Below are 23,604 nucleotides of genomic sequence, written 5' to 3' on the forward strand. Positions count from 1 at the left end.
GTTTACCCGCGATTCACGGCATTAACCTCTCCATAGTGCCCACTTCGCTAGTAGGTGGAAGGGATGTGGGAAGACAGCCTAATATTCCAGTGGTCCAAAGTCCTCCCACAGCTTCCAGGAGAGCAGGCAAGTATGATGTAAGTTATGGAAGAAACCAGGTGGCGCTTAATAATACATTCAATGAATTTGTAATACAAGTAATATTTATTTCAATTAAATAAGTAATTTTTATTTCAAAGAAATGTTACTAATATACCTCAAAGTGTGTCAGTAAAATTATTTACCACAGGTAAGCATTGTACATATCAACAAAATACACATACATTGAATAATGCATTCATATGAATAACCCAGTGGTTCTCAAACTGTGTGCCGTGGCACCCTGGGGTGACTTTAGACACTTGCAGGGGTGCCCTCGGTTAGTGGTACAGGACCAATTACAATTATTTGTGGTCAATGTAATAGGCAAAACCAGTGCTGGTGACTGCCAGTCAGAAAATATGTGGACAAACAGAAACAGATCCTGTCCCTCACCACACAATTGAACCTAAGGATTATTTTATTTATTTATTAACAGTTTCTTATATAGCACAGCAAATTCCGTTGCGCTTTACAACTAGACACAATTAGAAGACAAAACTGGGTAAAAACAAACAGTCATAGGAGGTAAGAGGGCCCTGCTCGCAAGCTTACAATCTATGGGGAAATAGGCATTGATACACAAGAATAGGTGCTATCTATTGCATAGTTGTTCACCAGATTGTAAAGGTTATTGGTGGGCTGCATGATATCACATCACAGTAGTGATGAACCAGAGTCAGGAGGAAAGGAGACTGAAGAAAGAAAATATGTGAGGATAAGTGTGGACTGTACTGTGGGGATATAATTGGATAGGAAAGCTATGAAGGTAATGTAAGCGGTTCTGGAATTTGATAAGCCTGTCTGAATGGGTGAGTTTTCAGGGAACGCTTGAAGGTTTGAAGACTAGAGGAGAGTCTTATTGTACGTGGTAGGGCATTCCACAGAGTGGGTGCAGCCCCAAGAAAGTCCTGTAATCGTGCATGGGAGCAAGTAATGAGTGTGGAGGACAGATGTAGATCTTGTGAAGAGCGAAGGGGCCGGGTTGGGAGATATTTTGAGAAGAGATGTATATTGGTGTAGTATGGTTAATAGCATTGTGTGTAAGTAAAAGTATTTTATACTGAATATAGTAGAATACAGGTACAAATGGAGGGACTGACAAAGTGGGTCTGCATACGATGAATGTCTAGCTAGGAATATTAGCCTCACAGATGCATTCAGAATGGATTGTAATGGTGAGAGTCTCTTCTCAGTAAGACCAGTAAGAAGACTATTGCAATAATCAATGTGGGAGATAATGAGAGCATGGATTAGGGTTTTAGCAGTGTCTTGTGTAAGGTATGATTGTATTTTGGATATGTTTCTTAGATGCATGTAACATGATTTTGAGACAGATTGAATGTGGGGAGCAAAGGACAGTTCTGAGTCAAGTATGACACCTAGGCAGCGAGCTTGTGGTGTACGGTTGATTGTAGGGATAACATATAAACACAATTTACTTACTTTAGTATTTCTTTCTAGATTTCTCAATAAGAAACTTTTGGCCTAGGGGTGGCGTGAAACAAATTCTGATAATTTAGGGTGCCGTGACTCAAAAAAGGAACCACTGGAATAACCCATACATTACATATAACAATTAAGGAGCATTTAGTGATGGATTAGCCATCGTGGTAACTCCAAATGCAATAATCATTATATAGTAGCAGTGTTGAGCCAAATGATAAATCGAGAGGTGATGTATGCAGCGGAGACACTCAGGTGGAAACAGTCTGTCTCAACGATATTAAAGATTGCGATGCAGGATTAACCAGAAATGAAAGATCTCACCGCAGAAGTTCACAGTTTGTAGTAGCATCCAATCCTTGGCCTCCCTGCATCTGGGCCAGTATTGCGACTTGGAGTGAAAGCCAGGTATAAATGGCGGTGGCTGGTGATGGAGTGCTTCTGTGTGCACCTGTCCCTTGTTAGTAGATGCCACAAGTGCTCGGTGGAGAATGGCGGCTCAGTGGATGGCAACAGCTCATGTTGTAGAGGCAATGGAAGTGGCTCCGTCACCAGCCGCCGCCAATTACACCTTGCTTCCACTCCAAGTCGCAATACTGGACCCGATGCATGGATGCTAAGCCGAAAGCCAGATAGCAAGATGGGAAATCCCCAGGTGCACAGAAATTAATGAATACTCAGCCAGCAAAATCCAGGAACTTGTATCCTTAACGTGTTTTAGCGCACAACAGGGCGGCCTTCTCAAAAGGCAGGATTCTGTGTAGTAGCTTTCTCCTTACACAAGCCAACTTAATGTTCTTTATTTAAAGCAGTGCTAAAAGATTTAGAGATAGGAGTAAGAGCAAAAAAGGGAACAATTTGCACCTTGAGTAAAAACATGTTGCACTGCAGATGGGGCAGATTTAATATGCACAGAGAGATTTATAATTGGGAAGGGGCATGTCCTAGCTTGATTCTAGCATTCAGTGTAAATACAAAGCATCAGTGTATGTGTTTGCTACTTGTAAAGCAGCCAGTATTTTCCTTGTATGCAAAAATATAAATGCATTTGCGCCTATGGGTTGAGTCTTCTACCTCCTGATAGTGCATTTGCTGCTTTCTTGTTGTGGGTACGGGACACGTTTCATGAGAACATGTTATTACTTTCAAAGTTCATTGAGTTGGAAGCACAAAATATACACCCAGTCGCCACAATATGTCAAAATATTTGGTGCCCTTTTGAAATACAACAAAATGCAGTTTGCGTGAATAAAAAGCTCCACGGTAAGAACAACCTCAGCTTTTGCATTTGGTGATCTTAGTTGTCCATTTGGAGGGGAAAGTACCTAGAAGTACAAAAGCATGCAGTATGTACAGTATATCCATAAACTGCAGGATGTAGCTGGCATCCTGACAATCAGGATGCTGGCGGTCAGAAGACTGGCATCGGAATCCCAACACCGCTCAGAATCCCAACGCCTCAATCCTGATGGTCACAATCCCGAAAGTATCAGGGACGCGTTAGGGTTAGGCACTAGGGGGAGGGTTAGGGATAGGCTGCGGCAGGGGAGAGTTAGGGTTAGGCTGTGGGAAGGGAGGTTTTGGGTTAGGCTGCGGGAGGGGAGGGTTTGGGTTAGGCTGAGGGAGGGGACAGTTTGGGTTAGGCTGAGGGAGGGGAGGTTTAGGGTTTGGCTCAGAGCCGGATTAAGGGGGGGGGGGGGCCGGGGGTACATACCTTGGGACCCCCTTTCCAAAAGGGCCCCTGCCACACCACAGATCGGATCTCTCTTCCGATCCGATCTGCGGTGCTGTGCTCCCCGGCTCCCGTCCTCACTGCAGCAGCGGCCGCACAGACAGGACAGCTGAGCTGAGCGACGGCTCAGCTGTCCAATAATGTATGAATGAAGCAGCCTGCGTGCCCAGCCAATGACTGTGCGGCAGGCTTCTTGATTCATACATTATTGGACAGCTGAGCCGTCGCTCAGCTCAGCTGTCCTGTCTGTGTGGCCGCTGCTGCAGTGGGGGCGGGAGTGCAGGGCAGGAGGTCCGCCGCGTGCTGCTTGGGGAGGCAAGTTTTATTAAGCTGCTGCTGTATATATATATATATATATATATATATTTATTTGCCTTCTCTTTATTAGGGGCCCCACTGTCTTAAGTGCCCCGGGGTCCCCCATGTTCTTAATCCGGCTCTGGTTTGGCCGTGGGAGGGGAGGGTTAGGTGGATAAAAATAAATGCAATGTCATAGCTCATGGCTTTGTTTTATTATAAGGTTATATTATATTAAACTACCATTCGCTGAAATGAGTGCTTGTAATCAAACAATGAAAATAATAAAAATGGATGGTGGGGCGGCCCATACTGTTGTGCCTAGGGGCGCACTAACCCTTAAATCTGCAACTGCATATGTACGTACGTACATATGTGGTACCCACGTTTGGGGTATCCCTGCTGTAACCCCATGCAGCCCTAACTGCAGTCAGCACCGCTTAAAGAGCCTGTCGCTTTGTTGCCCTCACTGTGCCAGATATACAATGCCCCCACAGTGCCAGATATACAATGCCCCACAGTGCCAGATATACAATTCCCCCACAGTGCCAGATATACAATTCCCCCACAGTGCCAGATATACAATTCCCTCACAGTGCCAGATATACAATGCCCTCACAGTGCCAGATATACAATGCCCTCACAGTGCCAGATATACAATTCCCCCACAGTGCCAGATATACATTGCCCCCACTGTGCCAGATATACATTGCCCCCACTGTGCCAGATATACAATGCCCCTACTGTGCCAGATATACATTGCCCCACTGTGCGCTCATTGCCCCCCACCAGGGCCGTTTCTAGACAATTTGGCTCCCAGTGCGAGATTTCAAAATGCGCCCCCCCCCCCCATATAGCCGCAAAAAGAAAAAGCAAGGGTGTGTGGCCTGATTAAAATGGGTGTGGTCTCATTAAAGTGGGCGCAGCCTCGTCTGATATCATCACACCCACCACAGGGGAAAAAAAATAAAAATAAAAAAAGTCCCCTTTTTACACATTACAGCAGGCAAGTGTCCCCATATTACACAGCGCGACAGGCAGGTGTCCCCATTTTACACAGCGCGGCAGACAGGTGTCCCCATTTTACAAAGTGCGGTAGGCAGGTATCCCCATTTTACACAGTACGGTAGGCAGGTATCCCCATTTTACACAGTACGGTAGGCAGGTATCCCCATTTTACACAGTGCGGCAGGCAGATATCACCATTTTACACAGTACGCAGGCAGGTGCCCCCATTTTACACAGTGCGGCAGGCAGGTATCCCCATTTTACACAGTGCGGCAGGCAGGTGTCCCCATTTTACACAGTCCGGCAGGCAGGTGTCCCCATTTTACACAGTCCGGCAGGCAGGTGTCCCCATTTTACACAGTGCGGCAGGCAGGTGTTCCCATTTTACACAGTGCGGCAGGCAGGTGTCCCCATTTTACACAGTGCGGCAGGCAACCCAATAGGCAGGTGTCCCCATTTTATACAGTGCGGCAGGCAACCCCATAGGCAGGTGTCCCCATTTTATACAGTGCGGCAGGCAACCCCATAGGCTGGTGTCCCCATTTTATACAGTGCGGCAGGCAACCCCATAGGCAGGTGTCCCCATTTTATACAGTGCGGCAGGCAACCCCATAGGCAGGTGTCCCCATTTTATACAGTGCGGCAGGCAACCCCATAGGCAGGTGTCCCCATTTTATACAGTGCGGCAGGCAACCCCATAGGCAGGTGTCCCCATTTTATACAGTGCGGCAGGCAACCCATTAGGCAGGTGTCCCCATTTTATACAGTGCAGCAGGCAACCCCATATGCAGGTGTCCCCATTTTATACAGTGCGGCAGGCAACCCCATATGCAGGTGTCCCCATTTTATACAGTGCAGCAGGCAACCCCATATGCAGGTGTCCCCATTTTATACAGTGCGGCAGGCAGGTATCCCCATAGGCAGGTGTCCCCATTTTACACAGTGCGGCAGGCAGGTTTCAAGTGGGGGGGAAGGAAGAGGGAGAAAGAGAGAGAGGATACTTACATCTTCCCGCTCTTCGGTCCCGCCGCCTCACGTCCCTCGCGCCGGCCGCCTCCTCCTTCCATGCGTATCTCCTTATCTCCTCTCCCCGAGCGCTCCTGCTCGGGGGGCGGAGTTTCGTGGAATGACGCATTTGCGTTGTGACGTCACGACGCAAACGCGTCATTCCGCAAAACTCCGCCCCCCGAGCAGGAGCGCTCGGGGAGAGGAGATAAGGAGTCACAAAGTGCCGCGGCGGGCGCCCCGTGCGGTTGCACGGCTCGCCCGCCGCTAGAAACGGCACTGCCCCCCACCCCTTACCGCTGGCTCTGTTTCTTCTATGTGAGGGGAGGAGAGCGCAGCATAGCGTCTCTCTTGCCCCTCAATTCTCTTTGATGCCCGGTCTCACTCTCCAACGGCGGCGGGGTCAATCTGAAATGATGCGCCGGTTTGTTAGCCAATTAGAGCTCGCGGACTGGCAGCCAATCAGGAGCCGCGGCTGCTGGTCCATGAGCTCTGATTGGCTAGTAAAGCGGTGCCTTATTCAGATTGACCCCGCCGCTGCCGATGGAGAGTGAGACCGGGCATCAAAGAGAATTGAGGGGCAGGAGAGGTACTGCGCTGCGCTCTCCTCCCCTCACACAGAACGAAGCCAGCGGAATGCAGTATTGTGGACGGCCCGGCGGTACGGCGTACCGGTTGGGAATTTCTTAAAATAATGTGGATGACAGCTGGCTCAGTGCACGGTTTGCTTTGCTGTCTCACATGGGACCAATTCTGATCATTATGGTGTGGAGTTTGTATGTTCTTTCCATGTTTTTTGTGTTTTCTCTTGGTTTTTCCCACAGTCCAAAACATACTCAAGCAAGGACTTTGTCCATAGCCCTCCTAAATGATGCCCCCTGATCAGTGGTGGTGTATAGCTGGGGTGATATAAAGATCAGTGAGGTCACTCTGTCTCCTCTGAATCCTCCTGAGCTCCGTGTGTCTGTGGCTTCTGCTGCTGCACGGTAAGGTCTGTGATCTGATTGGCTCTCTGAGTCAGTGAGAGCCAATCAGAGCTAGCAGTGGGCCCTGTTGCCTAGCAGCAGCCTAGAGAGGGGAGGGGGTGAGGGGACTGGCTGAGCAGGCTCATGTATGAAACAGAGAGAGTGTCAGGCAGCCTCCAACGGACTTAGGAAGTTTCCCTGATACAGACACAGCAGCAAGGGGAGGCATAGCTATTTGGAATTAGAAAAAAACAAGCCACCATCGGAAGACCATCAAATGACTATCATTCGATGGTGAAAAACATCGGGAGGGCACCATTAAATGCTAAAAACACTACCATCGAAATGAAAACATCGATTGCTCGGAAACATCGACCATCGATGTCCATCCCTAGTGTGGAGGACCAGGGCAAGAGAGGAGGAGAGAGGTCCGTCGTGGGTGCTGAGCGGAGCCAGGAGACCGGAGCGTAGGACAGCCAGCGGCCACTGTACAAGAAGAGCGGGTGAGGACGCGGCTAGCGGGGACGGACGGGAAGCCGCTGCTGCTGCGAACAGAGACCCGCTGGAGGTGAGGAAGGAGAGCAGCCGTGCGGGGAGCGGAGACGGAGCCGCGTCAGCGCCAAGCCACTCATCACAGCCGCGCCGAGTACGGGAGAGAGCCAGAGCCTCCCGTCAGCCTTCCCCCCTTGGTGACAACACTGCAGGCAGCCTCCCCAGCCTGGCGCTGGAGGGACAGGGAGCAGACTAGAAGGCACCAGGCCAAGGGGACCGAACTGAGGGCTGCAAGGAGTCGTGACTGGCAGGAGCCAGCAACTCAATCCGGTACCCTCATGTGCGGCCCCCCTTTTTTCCTCGATGTTATGGCCCCACAGTGACTGGTCCTCACCCCAACGTTAATATACGTACCCCGTCACACCTCCGCTCCTGCCCATTTACGTATTTGGGGGTCCGTCTGCAACAGTATATCTTGGGTGGAAAGGGGGACGCCCCTGCCCGGAGAACACCCCAGTCCAGAACCCTCCCTAGGTGTGCCTTTACTATATAGGAACATTCCGCACGAACTTGTGCCCCATGCTCTCCTCCCAGGGCCAGTATGGTTTATAAAGTCACCACCTTATGGTACCAATACTTACCTTACGTCCACTGACTTCTTCAAGGAGATCATTATTGACATGCAGGTGTTCTTCCAATTAAAGGGGACATTGACCTAATGCCAGTTAAGGTGCAAGAACCGAACCTTATCGTACGGCGTGTAGCGCCATCCTGTGGACAAATTGGGTAGTGTACTAAGTCGACTGAGGGCATTTCTTGCATTAAAACGCTTGGAGCGGGTAAACATATCCTCATGATTAAATGTTGCATGTGATATATTTGATTGTTTGATCCAGTCATAGTTATACCTTTGAGATATCTAAACTGTCAACACTGTAATAGACATGGAAAGAAGCAGGGTATTATAATGATATTCAACCTATGCAATTGCTCTAAATAATAAGCGAGTTATAGCGGTGACTGATATTTTCAGTGTAATAAATGGTTGTTACCTTACCCCTGTGTAGTGGTCCTTATGCATACCGTGTTTGGGTTGTCCCCCCGGGGCTCTCCTGGTCCTTCTGTCCCAGCTTTACAGGTGACGCGAAGAATCGTTGCTGGCCTCGACATCGCTGAAGACGGGATACGGCCGATCACAAAACGACTGAACCACAGGTACAATCACACTCCACCAACTTTATAGCGATATTACACATATGTATATACTGTATGCGTGTTGTGTGTGTGTGTATATACATGTGTGGTATGTGCATATGTATGAATGTATGTATGTATGTATGTATGTATGTATGTATGTATGTATGTATGTATATAAATATGTGTGGTGTATATATGTTTGTGTATATACATTTATAACTTAAATATGTATATGTGTGTGTATGTAGGGTTCCTGCTAGGCTGTTTTAGTGGAGCACCACGACCTGCCTGAATTTTAAATTGCAAAATGTGCTCTGCCCTTATCGCTGCACCCTGATAAAGCAGTCTTCCCTGTGCTGTCCCTACCTGTGGGCCACCATGTCCGGCAGATGGGAAAAGTTATGGTTACCCATCACCACCAGGTTGAATCGATGCCGTGCAGATGTGCAAGGAATTTATTCACAGTAAGGGGAGGGCAACGGGGCAGCTCCTCGGTCACTCACTGTGACCATTCATGAACTAAGGGCACTTATATACTTATATTTATAAGTGGCTGAAGTACCTGGTGTTGCCTGGGTTTACATTTTCCAGTTATTAAGTTATCAATGAGTTGGATGTAACTGTCAAAACAGCCCTTCTAGTCACCCCATGCCATGGCATAATATGGTAGTGCTGAGCGTCATTTCATGCGACTTGTTGCATAAAAATGTGTCTTATTCACAAAACGATGCAAATATGATGCAAAAGCAGCTTTTGCTGATTAAATTATATGCGGCATGCCTATATTCTGTGTACGGCCGTGGCTAAATCTGCATACGAAATGATATGCTACCGTGCGAATAAGGTGCAATTTTGGCAAAAAAGTACGCCCGATGCTAGCGTAGTTGCACGGAACTTGTCAGCTCACTCACGCCAGTCATCTCCCGCTGCATGGTCTATTGAGGTAAGATCGATGTATGAGGACACATCTGTAGTAGCTTTTCCAACACGCCCTGTGTTGTTTTTGTGATGTTGCCAGTAGCCCTGATCCCCAGATATTCTTTATGTTCAGTTTTATGAACACTTTTACATTGTGAGCTGGGTTTAATGTTTTCCTTTAGTTATCAATGGTGATATTCCAAGGCTTTTGGGTACTCAACATTTTTTGTCTTCCCACATCCATTTCTGTCAGTTATTTTAGTTAATTGATTTATGGTTATTTTGGTCAGGTATTTCAGGTCATTGAATTATGGTAATTTCTGTCAGCTATTACAGTTCATTACATTTTCCATCCAAATCTGTCCAGTGGAAAGTCCATTACAAGCTCCCTGTGTCACAGGTTTGCCCAGCGTACACCAGTGGGAAGTTAATCTGGGACCCCAACCTCCTAATATGTCTTCTGGGATCCAATGTTAATAATAATAATAATAATAATAATAATAATAAGAATTTACTTACCGATAATTCTATTTCTCGTAGTCCGTAGTGGATGCTGGGGACTCCGTCAGGACCATGGGGTTTAGCGGCTCCGCAGGAGACAGGGCACAATAATAAAAGCTTTAGGATCAGGTGGTGTGCACTGGCTCCTCCCCCTATGACCCTCCTCCAAGCCTCAGTTAGGATACTGTGCCCGGACGAGCGTGCATAATAAGGAAGGATATTGAATCCCGGGTAAGACTCATACCAGCCACACCAATCACACCGTACAACCTGTGATCTGAACCCAGTTAACAGTATGATAACAACGAAGGAGCCTCTGAAAAGATGGCTCACAACAAGAATAACCCGATTTTTGTAACAATAACTATGTACAAGTATTGCAGACAATCCGCACTTGGGATGGGCGCCCAGCATCCACTACGGACTACGAGAAATAGAATTATCGGTAAGTAAATTCTTATTTTCTCTAACGTCCTAAGTGGATGCTGGGGACTCCGTCAGGACCATGGGGATTATACCAAAGCTCCCAAACGGGCGGTAGAGTGCGGATGACTCTGCAGCACCGAATGAGAGAACTCCAGGTCCTCCTCAGTCAGGGTGTGCCCCTGACCAAGTAGCAGCTCGGCAAAGTTGTAAAGCCGAGACCCCTCGGGCAGCCGCCCAAGATGAGCCCACTTCCTTGTGGAATGGGCTTTTACTGATTTTGGCTGTGGCAAGCCTGCCACAGAATGTGCAAGCTGAATTGTACTATAAATCCAGCGAGCAATCGTCTGCTTAGAAGCAGGAACACCCATCTTGTTGGGTGCATACAGGCTAAACAGCGAGTCAGATTTTCTGACTCCAGTCGTCCTGGAAACATATATTTTCAGGGCCCTGACAACGTCAAGTAACTTGGAGTCCTCCAAGTCCCTAGTAGCCGCAGGTACCACAATAGGTTGGTTCATGTGAAAAACAGAAAACACCTTAAGGAGAAATTGAGGACGAGTCCTCAATTCTGCCCTGTCAGAATGAAAAATTAAGTAAGGGCTTTTATATGATAAAGCCGCCCATTCTGACACACGCCTGGCTGAAGCCAGGGCTAATAGAATCTTCACCTTCCATGTGAAATATTTTAATTCCACAGTGGTGAGTGGATCAAACCAATGTGACTTTAGGAAACTCAAAACAACATTGAGATCCCAAGGTGCCACTGGGGGCACAAAAGGAGGCTGTATATGCAGTACCCCTTTTACAAACGTCTGAACTTCAGGCACTGAAGCCAGTTCTTTCTGGAAGAAATTCGACAGGGTCGAAATTTGAACCTTAATGGACCCTAATTTTAGGCCCATAGACAGTCCTGTTTTCAGGAAATGTAGGAACGACCCAGTTGGAATTCCTCTGTAGGGACCTTCTTGGCCTCACACCACGCAACATATTTTCGCCAAATGCGGTGAAAATGTTTTGCGGTTACATCCTTCCTGGCTTCGACCAGGGTAGGGATGACTTCATCTGGAATGCCCTTTCAGGATCCGGCGTTCAACTGCCATGCCGTCAAACGCAGCCGCGGTAAGTCTGGGAACAGACAAGGCCCCTGCTGGAGCAGGTCCTTTCTTAAAGGTAGAGGCCACGGTTCTTCCGTGAGCATCTCTTGAAGTTCCGGGTACCAAGTCCTTCTTGACCCATCCGGAACCACGAGTATCGTTCTTACTCATCTCCTTCTTATGATTCTCAGTACTTTTGGTATTTGATGCATAGGAGGGAACACATACCCTGACTGGTACACCCACAGTGTTACCAGAGCGTCCACCGCTATTGCCTGAGGGTCCCTTGACCTGGCGCAATATTTGTCTAGTTTTTTGTTCAGGCGGGACGCCAACATGTCCACCTTTGGTTTTTCCCAACGGTTTACAATCATGTGGAAGACTTCCCGCTGAAGTCCCCACTCTCCAGGGTAGGGGTTATGCCAGCTGAGGAAGTCTGCTTCCCAGTTTTCCACTCCCGGAATTAACACTGCTGAGAGTGTTATCACATGATTTTTCGCCCAGCGAAGAATCCTTGCAGTTTCTGCCATTTCCCTCCTGCTTCATGTGCCGCCCTGTCTGTTTACGTGGGCGACTGCCGTGATGTTGTCCCACTGGATCAATACCGGCTGACCTTGAAGCAGAGGTCTTGCTAAGCTTAGAGCCTTGTAAATTGCCCTTAGCTCCAGTATATTTATGTGGAGAGAAGTCTCCAGACTTGATCACACTCCCTGGAAATTTTTTCCTTGTGTGACTGCTCCCCAGCCACTCAGGCTGGCATCCGTGGTCACCAGGACCCAGTCCTGAATGTCGAATCTGCGGCCCTTTCATAGATGAGCACTCTGCAGCCACCGCAGAAGAAAACACCCTTGTCCTTGTAGACAGGGTTATCCGCTGATGCATCTGAAGATGCGATCCGGACCATTTTCCCAGCAGATTCCACTGAAAGGTTCTTGCGTGAAATCTACCGAATGGGATCGCTTTGTAAGAAACAACCATTTTTCACAGGACCCTTGTGCAATGATGCACTGATACTTTTCCTGGTTTTAGGAGGTTCCTGACTAGCTCGGATAACTCCCTGGCCTTCTTCTCCGGGAGAAAACATCCTTTTCTGGACTGTGTCCAGAATCATTCCTAGGAACATTAGACGTGTCGTCGGAAAAAGCTGCGATTTTGGAATATTTAGAATCCACTCGTGCTGTCGTAGAACTACTTGAGATAGTGCTACTCCGACCGCCAACTGTTCTCTGGACCTTGCCCTTATCAGGAAAGCGTCCATCTTTCTTTTAGGAAGAATCATCATTTCGGCCATTACCATGGTAAAGACCCGGGGTGCCGTGGACAATCCAAACGGCAGCGTCTGAACTGATAGTGACAGTTCTGTACCACGAACCTGAGATACCCTTGGTGAGAAGGGCAAAATTTGGACATGTAGGTAAGCGTCCCTGATATCCAGTGACACCATATCGTCCTGGTTCGCTATCACTGCTCTGAGTGACTCCATCTTGATTTGAACCCTTGTATGTAATTGTTCAAATCTTTTAGATCTCACCGAGCCGTTTGGCTTCAGTACCACAATATAGTGTGGAATAATACCCCTTCCCTTGTTGTAGGAGGGGTACTTTGATTATCACCTGCTGGGAATACAGCCTGTGAATTTTTTTTTTTTTTCCCCCAATACTGCCTCCCTGTCGGAGGGAGACGTTGGTAAAGCAGACTTCAGGAACTTGTGAGGGGAAGATGTCTCGAATTTCCAATGTACACCTGGGATACTACGTGTAGGATCCAGGAGTCCACTTGCGAGTGAGCCCACTGCGTGCTGAAACTCTTGAGATGACCCCCCACCGCACCTGAGTCCGCTTGTATGGCCCCAGCGTCATGCTGCGGACTTGGCAGAAGCTGTGGAGGACTTCTGTTCCTGGGAATGGGCTGCCTGCTGCAGTCTTCTTCCCTTTCCTCTAACCCTGGGCAGATATGACTGGCCTTTTGCCCGCCTGCCTTTATGGGTACGAAAGGACTGAGACTGAAAAGACTGTGTCCTTTTCTGCTGAGATGTGACTTGGGGTAACAAAAGTGGATTTTCCAGCTGTTGCCATGGCCACCAGGTCCGATGGACCGCCCCTTTATACGGCAATACTTCCATGTGCCGTCTGGAATCTGCATCACCTGACCACTGTCATGTCTATAAACATCGTCTGGCAGATATGGACATCACATCTACTCTTGATGCCAGAATGCGCATCTCGCATATATAGAAATGCATCCTTAAAATGCTCTATAGTCAATAAAATATTGTTCCTGTCAAGGGTATCAATATTTTCAGTCAGGAAATCCGACCAAGCCCCCCCAGCGCTGCACATCCAGGCTGAGGCGATTGCTGGTCGTAGTATAACACCAGTATGTGTGTATATACTTTTTAGGATATTTTTCAGCTTCCTATCAGCTGGCTCTTTGAGGGCGGCCGTATCTGGAGACGGTAACGCCACTTGTTTTTATAAGCGTGTGAGCGCCTTATCCACTCTAAGGTGTGTTTCCCAACTCGCCCTCACTTCTGGCGGGAAAGGGTATACCTCCAATAATTTTCTATCGGAGGAAACCCACGTATCATCACACACTTTAATTTATCTGATTCAGGAAAAACTACAAGTAGATTATTCCCACCCTACATAATACCCTTATTTGTGGTACTTGTAGTATCAGAAATATGTAACACCTCCTTCATTGCCCTTAACATGTAACGTGTGGCCCTAAAGGAAAATACGTTTGTTTCTTCACCGTCGACACTGAAGTCAGTGTCCGTGTCTGAGGTAAATGGGCGTTTTTACAAGCCCCTGACGGTGTCTGAGACGCCTGGACAGGTACTAATTTGTTTGCCGGCCGTCTCATGTCGTCAACCGACCTTGCATTGTGTTGACATTATCACGTAATTCCTAAATAAGCCATCCATTCCGGTGTCGACTCCCTAGAGAGTGACATCACCAATACAGGCAATTTTCTCCGCCTCCTCACCAACATCGTCCTCCTACATGTCGACACACACGTACCGACACACAGCACACACACAGGGAATGCTCTGATAGAGGACAGGACCCCACTAGCCCTTTGGGGAGACAGAGGGAGAGTTTGCCAGCACACACCAAAAACGCTATAATTATACAGGGACAACCCCTTATACAAGTGTTTTCCCTTATAGCATTTTCACATATGTAATCATATCGCCAAATAAGTGCCCCCCCTCTCTGTTTTAACCCTGTTTCTGTAGTGCAGTGCAGGGGAGAGCCTGGGAGCCTTCCTCACAGCAGAGCTGAGCAGGAAAATGGCGCCGTGTGCTGAGGAGAATAGGCCCCGCCCCCTAAAACGGCGGGCTCTTCTCCCGGAGTTTGTGAGATCTGGCAGGGGTTAAATACATCCATATAGCCTCAAGGGCTATATGTGATGTATTTTAGCCATAAAAAAGGTATAATACATTGCTGCCCAGGGCGCCCCCCCCAGCGCCCTGCACCCTCAGTGACCGCTGGTATGAAGTGTGCTGACAACAATGGCGCACAGCTGCAGTGCTGTGCGCTACCTTATGAAGACTGAAAGTCTTCTGCCGCCTGTTTCTGGACCTCTGGACCTCTTCAACTTCGGCATCTGCAAGGGGGGTCGGCGGCACGGCTCCGGGACGAACCCCAGGGTGAGACCTGTGTTCCGACTCCCTCTGGAGCTAATGGTGTCCAGTAGCCTAAGAAGCAAATCCATCCTGCACGCAGGTGAGTTTACTTCTCTCCCCTAAGTCCCTCGTAGCAGTGAGCCTGTTGCCAGCAGGACTCACTGAAAATAAAAAACCTAACTTAAACTTTTATTCTAAGCAGCTCAGGAGAGCCACCTAGATTGCACCCTTCTCGGCCGGGCACAAAAATCTAACTGAGGCTTGGAGGAGGGTCATAGGGGGAGGAGCCAGTGCACACCACCTGATCCTAAAGCTTTTATTATTGTGCCCTGTCTCCTGCGGAGCCGCTAAACCCCATGGTCCTGACGGAGTCCCCAGCATCCACTTAGGACGTTAGAGAAAATGTTATTTATATAGCGCTCTTTCTCCAGCAGGACTCAAGGTGCTTTACAGACATAAAAAACAATGCACATAATAATACAGAAGAATTAAGTAATACAACGATAGACAAGTTGCACAGTCATTAAAAAAAAAAAGAAAACCTAGAGCGCACAGTAAGCATAATGCTGGATTGGTGTAGACATTTTGAGTAATAACTTCCACGGGTTGTATATTCCACCCTCATAGGGTACAAGGTGAGGCAGCTATCTAGGGCACACTGTGTAGGATTACCCTGGAGGTAATAGTCTACTCCTAGAAGAGATGACACAAAATGGGGTGATTGTAGCGTCCTAACGCTCAAAGTAGGGTCCCAACAAAACTGTCAGGTGCATGTATTTTTCATCCCGTCCACAAGCGTAACAGATGAGGCATCCATGTTGGGCACACTCCCACTCACTGTGGGAGATGAGCCATACAAGGGCCAAACGGATGAATGGGAAAACTGACACGTGTATAGTAGTATCCTATACCCTGCACTGAAAGATCCACTCTGTGAAGTTTTTTCCAAATCCATCCAGTGGAAAGCCCAGAACAGGCTCTCTGGGTCAAAGTTCTGCCCAGCGTATACCAATGGGTGGTCCGACTGGGACTCCAAACCCCAAGTATGTAGTCTGGAATTCAATTTTACCACTCTGTGATGTTTTCATCCAAATTCATGCAGTGGCAGGCCCAGAGAGGTTCCCTGGGCCAAAGTTCTAACCAGTGTACACCAATGGGAGGTTCAACCGGTATCCCAACCTCCTAGTAAATCTTCTGGGATCCAATGTTACTACTTTGTGAAGTTTTTTTTGTTTTCTACCAAATACATGCAGTGGAAAACCTAGAACAGGCTCCCTTGGTCACAGTTCTGTCCAGCGCATTCCACCATGAGGTCCGACCGACCCCAACCCTCTAGTGTGTCTTCTGGGATACAATGTTTCCACTGTGACATTTTCTTACAAAGTCATCCAGTGGCAGGCCCAGAACAGGCTCCCTGTGTCAAAGTTCTGGCCAGGCCACACCAATGGGAGGTCCAACTGGGACCCCAGCCCCCTGAGTATATCTTCTGGTATCCAATGTTAGCACTTCATGAAGTTTTCTTACAAATCCATCCAGTTGAAGGCCTAGAACAGGCTCCATGGGTCACAGTTCTGCCTGGAACATTATGCCGTGAGATATGACCGACCCCAAACCCCTAGTATGTCTTCTGGGATCTAATGTTACCACTCTGAAGTTTTCTTCCAAAATCCATCCAGTGGAAGGCCCAGAACTGGCTCCCTGGGTCAAAGTTCTGCCCGGTGCATTCTGCCGTGAGGTCCGACCAGAATCCTAACCAGCCCCATTAAATCTGGCCAGGATCCAACTGGACCACCTCACATTGGTTTCATCTCAATCGATGCAGGGGTGTCATCTGTGGTTGGCAATCATATATAACTAATGTGCCCATAGACTAATATCTCTCTTGCCTAGGTACCAAATTGGTTATCCCCTCCCCCTATATATCCAATATTATGTAATTATACAGTATGTACACTTGAAGGTTGAGATTCCTTCTGGATCGGCACCCCTCCCCACCTGCATCTAATTGTTTTTATGCAGGAAACTAGCGTTTGACTGCACATGGAATAAGGCATAATTATAAGTAAGTCCTTTTTATATTTATATACTTCTAGTTTTGGGGTAAGCATTGTGGCATGGGGCCCCTTAAGCTGCTCTGGTTGGGCCACTTCAGAGCATCACCACTTAACACTTATATTAAGATTTTATATCACTTTTTTGTTGATGTAAATTTTTCACACATTTTTCACTCTTTTAACTCTCCTAACACTGAGTAGCTGCTTTCACTCACCTGATACTCCACAACACTTCACTGCTATCTTTCCTTTGTGTGATTCCCTGTTTTTTTTTTTTGCTGGGCTGGTTTGGGGATGCCCTGTGCCCCAGATGTGAACCCCTAGAATGTTAGGGACTTGCCTGATGAGGTGACTTAGACATTGGTGGGAAGTCAAATAACATTGGCCAAACTTATGCTAACAAACCTCTTATATGATATTTAATTGTAATATTTATTTACATTTTGAGCAGTAATGTTTGTATAGTGGACCTGCAACTTTTTTTCTATGTGTAGTACTATAAATCTCAGCAAGGCACCACCTCTCATTACAAGCAGCTAGGATGTGCAGTCTACAGCCTCTCCTTCTATATAACATATATTATGTGTATATACAGTGTGTACACTTGAAGATTGAGATTCCTTCAGCCTGGATTGGCTTCCCTCACCACCTGCCTCTAATTGTTTTTAAGTAGGAAACTAGTATTTGACTGTACATTAAATAAGGCATAATTATAAGTAAGTTCTTTTTATACTATCAGTTTTGAAGTGAGCACTGGAGTGTGGGCCCCCTCAGCTGCTCTGGCTGGGCCACTTCTGGGCATCACCACTTAACACTTATGTTAACATTTTACATAACTTTTTTTGTTTTTTTATCGATGTATATATTTTTTTCACACATTTTTCACTCTTGTAACTCTCCTAACACTGAGTAGCTACTTTCACTCACCTGATACTCTGTAACTCATCCCTGCTATATTTCATTTGCGTGTGTGTGGGTGTGTGTGTGTGCGATTGGCTGGGCTGGTTTGGGGTGCTCTGTGCCCCAGATGTGAACTAGGGGTGTCGAAGTCAAAAATATTACATAAAAAGAACATACAAACTACAAACATTATGAGTCGCTATACTTGCAAATACGCGCAGCGAGCACAGCAATATATGGTAACACACGCATTTACACGGACATGCCACAGAGATGGATTCGACACTTATTTCATGCAGTACATAATTATAATAATATCAAGCGCCAGACATAATGATGATTTAAAATTATATAATGAAGTAATGTCATGTATGTGTATTATTTGAATGAAGCAAGATAGACCTGTCATATTTACTATTAAAGCAACCAGATTAATGTGTAGATTCATTTGATACTTGTTATAAAGTTGTAGGACATTGCAACAAGGAATTATGATTAAATGTATAAAATCTAAAATCACTTTTATTAGAACAATAGATATTCCAAACAGGTAGTGGACAGGAAGCTCAGGCCAGCCCCTTTTGATGTCTGATTTGGCTGAACCTGGTTATCATATACACAGACTAGTGTTAGGCACGGCGGTGTTCGGCCGTGCCCTGACAGAGCAGCGATCACGGCCGCCGCGCCTCTCTCTCTCCCTGCTTCCGCACGGCGCCTAGCAACGCCGGGACGCCGTGCGCACGATAGCCGCCGGGTCCCTGGCAACGCTAGGATGCCGTGCGTGCAGGGCCGCCGGGTCCATGGCAACGGGGACGCCACAGGTGGACCGCGTTCCCCGTTGCCATAAGATTACTCACCTGTTCTCCCCTGGTCGTGCAGCAAGGCAGCTGCACGACATTTATCAATTAGGCTCTGTACTGCCATTGGTGGGTTCCCTGTTATATGCCTCCTCAGTGTCTCACACAAACGCCGGTGATAGCTTCCTGTATGCTGTTCCTGCCTTGTAGAAGTTTATTCCTGGTCAGCTGCATCTGGTCGATCCTGCTCCCTGCCCACTTGTATTCTGAAGTTCTGAAGCCGTTCCTGGGAATCCTTCTGGTCCTTGTGAACCTGTTACTGTCATCTGGGGTTCTCGCCCGGTTTCGTGAGTAGCGGCTTCTGCCGCGTGTTGCGGCCTAGGCTGCTTAGTATTTGTGTTTCTTTGAGTTGGTGCTTTTGCGGAGGTTTCCGCTTTCACTGTCCTCCCCGGAACTCGGCGATGCCGTGTGGGGGAGTGGACAGTGGTATCCTTTGTAGTTCTTTTCCTTTGGCGGTGTGCCGCACATACGTTTAGTTTTCAGGTAGTTAGTAGCCCCTAGCTTGGTTGTTTCAGTTAGAGGTGCCCTTGTTATTACCCTGTCTCAGTTCACGCTTTGTCTCTCTTTAAGACCTGGGGGCATCGGAGTTGGGCAGACCTAATCCGCCCTTCAAACGCGGCTGCCGTGGGCCCAAGAAACCATAGTCGTTCAGGCGTGAATTGACAACACGGGTAAGACAACGGAGGTAGGGTGCTAGGGGCTATTTCCATTCCATTTCCCTATCCCAGCATCACGTCCTGGTGCTCTGGACTCACTGCATAAGATCTCCCCTGTCCTGAGCATCAGGATCGTAACAACTACTGACTCATCATGAATGAGAACGTTCCCTCCCCCAAACTAGATAACACATTGCTGATCACACAGGAAGCCAGTTGCTGTTTTGTACCAGAGGATGACGGAGTTGCTTTTAGACCAGATCCTGCATGATTTTACAGAGAGAGAGAGAGAGAGATATAAGATGCATTGAGGGAATGGTATTGTGTGCTGGCCTGTAACTGTATGTATTTTGTATTAACTGATTACTGTGCTATTGTATCCATGTAACTATAGGTATACTGTACATTGTAATATATTTTGAATCCATATCCTTTTAATAACAAATATATATACATCAATGAGCTTTGGAACTCAGATAATTTGTGGGTGTATTGTTTTCTCTTATGGGATGCAGTGTTTTGCGATGTACAGCGCACATTCATGGCAAATGGTAATAAGATGTGCAGGCGTTTACAATATATATTAGAGCGGGCATTTTAAATATTTTTAAGGAAACAATTTGGCATTCACAGGGGTTAGGAACTTACCCAGTGTGGTGGCATGGACTTTTGTGAGCAGGCCCATAACTTTGGCCAAATTTATGATAACAAACCTCTTATATGATAGTTAATTGTAATATTTATTTAAATTTTGTGTAGCAATGTAAGTATAGTGCACCTGTATCTTTTTTCTATGTGTAGTACTATAAATCTCAGTAAGGTAGCACCTCTCATTAGAAGCAGCTGGGGTGTGCAGTCTAAAGCCCCTTTCCCTTTATAACTAAACTGGTCAGTGTCAGCTCTGGTTGGCCATCATAAATAACCAATGTGCCCATAGACTAATGTCTCCCTTTTAATCAGGATCAGCTCTGGTTGGCCACCATATATATTTAAATAATTAAGGGGTCTAATACAAATGATTAATATTAATTGGGCGCTACTTCGACTCTAAAAGACGTTAATAATAAAAAAATATTATTAACAAGCAAGATATTATGTTGATACCACAGTAATATATGCAGCTCCCAATTGGTGATCTGGATTAACACTACAATATAGACATAGTATAGTAGATCAAATGAGAGCCCATATAAAGTGGATACATTTTAAAAATGTAATTCACATGAAATTTTTACATATACATTAAAATTTAACTGCTAAACACCTGTGAAGTAATGAAGCACAACTGATATATGGAATTGTAACAATGTATAACATCCGGAGTGCCAGAGTTCAAATGATTGATATCCAATATGAAGTTATATGATGCCACAGAATATGAAGTAGTTGATATTGAAACAGTGTGGCTACTTAAACATGGTAACAATGTTCACCTCAAGTTATGAATTCAGTGCTCACCGCTATAGGGGTCCCTTTCTGAAACTCCCAATTTTCAGATTAATGGTGATATTGAAACATAGGCTGCGGCTGACACAGTTGAAGATGGAAATACAGGCGAGTGCACAATGGGGGTAATTCCAAGTTGATCGCAGCAGGAATTTTGTTAGCAGTTGGGCAAAACCATGTGCACTGCAGGGGAGGCAGATATAACATGTGCAGAAAGAGTTAGATTTGGGTGGGTTATTTTGTTTCTGTGCATGGTAAATACTGGCTGCTTTATTTTTACACTGCAAATTAGATTGCAGATTGAACACACCACACCCAAATCTAACTCTCTCTGCACATGTTAAATCTGCCTCCCCTGCAGTGCACATGGTTTTGCCCAACTGCTAACAAAGTTCCTGCTGCGATCAACTTAGAATTACCCCCTATAACCCTGTGAAATGGCTCCAATAGTAAACAGCTGTCAAAAGTGCAGGCACCAGGGTAGCACAGCCGAGTTAGTGTGCTCCACAGCTGGATGTTTAAAGCTGCAATAATGCAGTGGTTTGTTTCAAGGCTGGCGAGTCACATGGCGGAGCAGCTGTCAGAGTCTGGTTGCCAAGACAGGGCTTCGCAGCAGGGGTGCGGCACGGAGCCGTGGAGCGCTTAGAAGTAGAGGCAAAGCTGCTGGCATCCACTGGTCCCCAGGGCAGAAATCACAGCTGCAATGCGGCGCACAGCCGTGGAGCACTTGGAGGTGAAAGGACCAAAGGGATAGCGCTGGTATGTTTTAGATGGCAATCTCCAGATGAAGATCTTCAGCTCCACAGGGGGTAACCCTTAATGCATTTCTCCGCTGTAGCTGTGAAGCGGTTTCATCAGTTACATTTTAATGTATATGTAATATTTTTATGTGAATTACATTTTTAAAATGAAGGGGTCTATTTACTAAGCCTTGGGTGGAGATAAAGTCAACGGAGATAAAGTACCAGCCAATCAGCATATAACTGATATTTCACAGGCTGAGTTTGAAAAATGACAGTTAGGAGCCGATTGGCTGTTACTTTATCTCCACCCAAGGCTTAGTAAATAGACTCCTATGTGTCTCTCACATAAAGTATATATAACACATGCCTGCAATGGAAAACATTGTTTATGTGTTATTTTTGAAAAACATACTAAAAAATGTGCATCACTTACCATTTTTCTTCAAACTCAAATTTTCTTTTTCAGTATTCCAGAATTACTGTATAAAGCATTAAAACAAAAATTTCATTCTAACACTTTTAGAACATTTTTAGATTATAATTTAATTAAGATTTGAAGTGAGATGGATGTTGTATTGCTGGGTACACACTAGTAGATATATCTGCAAATCAGTTGATCTGCGGATATATCCATGGACAAACCGGGCAGTATACTGTGCATACACACTGCCCGATCCATCGGGACTGACATCAGGAACTGGTCGGGCGTTTACATGTGCCAGCCCAGTTCAGCTGTCAATTACTGCTGATTGCTGCAGCATGTGTACGGGCGGGCGGTTGACCGCTCGTACACACATAGTGATGCACCAATATATCAGTAGATACTGTATAATGGTCATCGGCTGAGCTGCAGGGCTGACGCAATATGCCTGTGATTAATAGAACGGATGATATATCGATCAGTGTGTACGCCCCTTAAGTGAAGAACGGGGAAGATTTCATCAAGATATCGACGAGATGGAATACAGATACTAAGGAAGGTAGAACAAAAACATGATTGTGGACTACTATTTGATGCTGCACAGAGAAGAACTGCATGCTAATGGCAAACTGCTCTAATCAAACTAGTAACATTCCTCAGGAGTTGCGGGAGGGGGTTACTCTAGACAAGAAAAAACAGAAGGGTTTTTCCCACGCACCTTGAGGGCTATTAGTAACAAGATCTGTACACTATATAATAATAGAAAATGTAGAGATCTTAGTTACATATATTTTGCAAAAAATATGATAAGCCTCCAGGCCCCTTCACGGCATCTCTATTGCTGGAGGGAGGTCCCTAATACTAAGTAGAAGTCCAGGGCATGGACCCCACAAAGCCAGCTCAGGCCCAACCACCCCAGGGCAACACACCATTGAAATACTAAAGTGTTAATATGTGTTAATAAGAAAGAAGCAGGAGCTATGTGTTAAGGGCCCCATACACTACAGTGACATGTCGGATCCTCAAGTCGCATGAGATTTCCCTTGAACCGCCCGGCAGCTTCCCCGGCGGCAGGATCGCATAAGATACATCGTATGCTGTCCTTTTGCATACGATGTATCGTGTGCGATCCCAGCCATGCCTGTGGGATCCGATATATCATGAGTGTAGCACTAACGACCTAGGGCCTCCGATCCGATGCTCACGAGAATGCGCATCAGATTGGATGTAAAACACATCGGATTTGCCACTTTTCATCCGATTTATCAGCCCAAAAGGTCAGAATCGGATTAAATCGGGCATTATCGTTCTAGTGTATGGGGCCCTTAAGAAGTGATACAAAAATGAGGGTGTTAGTAAAATACTCAAAAGAGTAGTATTAGTGGAAAAATTGCCAACAGTTTTCAATTACCCCAGTTTTGCAGGTCTGATAATTAATTAATTCTGCCCCCATAAAAATATTTTATGCAGCTAACTTAATAATTACTTACCAAAAATATTTCTTTTCTAGACTGATGTATTTGATACAATGGCATCAGGGTCGGACTGGCCCACAGGGGTACAGGGGAAACCACCAGTGGGCCCCACTGCCTGGGCCCCACTCCTTCCTCTAGGGATCAGGTTCCAGCCTGTGCACTTGTGTTATACATAGTAGATATGTTGCATTACACTGCACAA

At 46.4% G+C, this 23,604-nt stretch overlaps 1 long non-coding RNA gene across 1 annotated transcript in view; it reads right to left on the minus strand.

Moving 5' to 3' along the window:
- Positions 1 to 18,308: 18,308 nt before the first annotated feature.
- The window catches only part of LOC134929262 (uncharacterized), a 36,614-nt gene continuing 31,318 nt past the window's right edge, over positions 18,309 to 23,604 (minus strand). Inside the window, exons 2-3 of the long non-coding RNA XR_010178427.1 lie at positions 21,940 to 21,985; positions 18,309 to 19,580 (exon numbers count right to left, since the gene is read on the minus strand). This is a non-coding gene — a long non-coding RNA (uncharacterized LOC134929262). The remainder of the gene's footprint in view (positions 19,581 to 21,939; positions 21,986 to 23,604) is intronic.

Source organism: Pseudophryne corroboree, chromosome 5, assembly GCF_028390025.1.
Source record: "Pseudophryne corroboree isolate aPseCor3 chromosome 5, aPseCor3.hap2, whole genome shotgun sequence".
Taxonomy (NCBI): Eukaryota; Metazoa; Chordata; class Amphibia; order Anura; family Myobatrachidae; genus Pseudophryne; species Pseudophryne corroboree.